The sequence below is a fragment of the Camelina sativa genome, unplaced genomic scaffold (assembly GCF_000633955.1).
Source record: "Camelina sativa cultivar DH55 unplaced genomic scaffold, Cs unpScaffold10475, whole genome shotgun sequence".
Taxonomy (NCBI): domain Eukaryota; kingdom Viridiplantae; phylum Streptophyta; class Magnoliopsida; order Brassicales; family Brassicaceae; genus Camelina; species Camelina sativa.
The window spans coordinates 1-387 of NW_010931525.1; the positions used below are offsets into that span (position 1 = coordinate 1).

General features: G+C 39.5%; 1 long non-coding RNA gene across 1 annotated transcript; it reads right to left on the reverse strand.

The window, feature by feature from the left end:
* On the reverse strand, positions 1–387 carry LOC104775232. Its single transcript, XR_765776.1, has 3 exons — positions 349–387; positions 125–267; positions 1–31 (listed from the first exon to the last, which is right to left on the reverse strand). It is a non-coding gene; the product is annotated as an uncharacterized LOC104775232 (long non-coding RNA).

Sequence of the window (387 nt, forward strand, 5' to 3'; positions counted from 1 at the left end):
CTGTCTTCCTCCTCAACACATCCAAGTGAACCTGCAACATTCATATTAATAGATCAGAGGTTACGTACTCAACTTAGCATTTTACATTGATGAACTTTATAATATATATATCCAACACAGAAACCTTTCTCTTGGTCATCCCATCTTGCAATGGAGTGATGTGGGATTTGGGATGAATCAAGGCCGTCAGAATCTTCATGTTATCAATATGAGTGGTGTCGAATAAGGAATGCAACACCTTTAAGGACTCTGAGCTCCTCTGCTTCTCTGCAAGATGCAGTCTTTGTCAGTAAAGAAACAGAGAGATGAATTAATAGCTCCTAAATTAAATGGGACGGGTAACAAAACCTATGTGACGATAACAAAGCCTCAAGGTCTCAGCGAGAT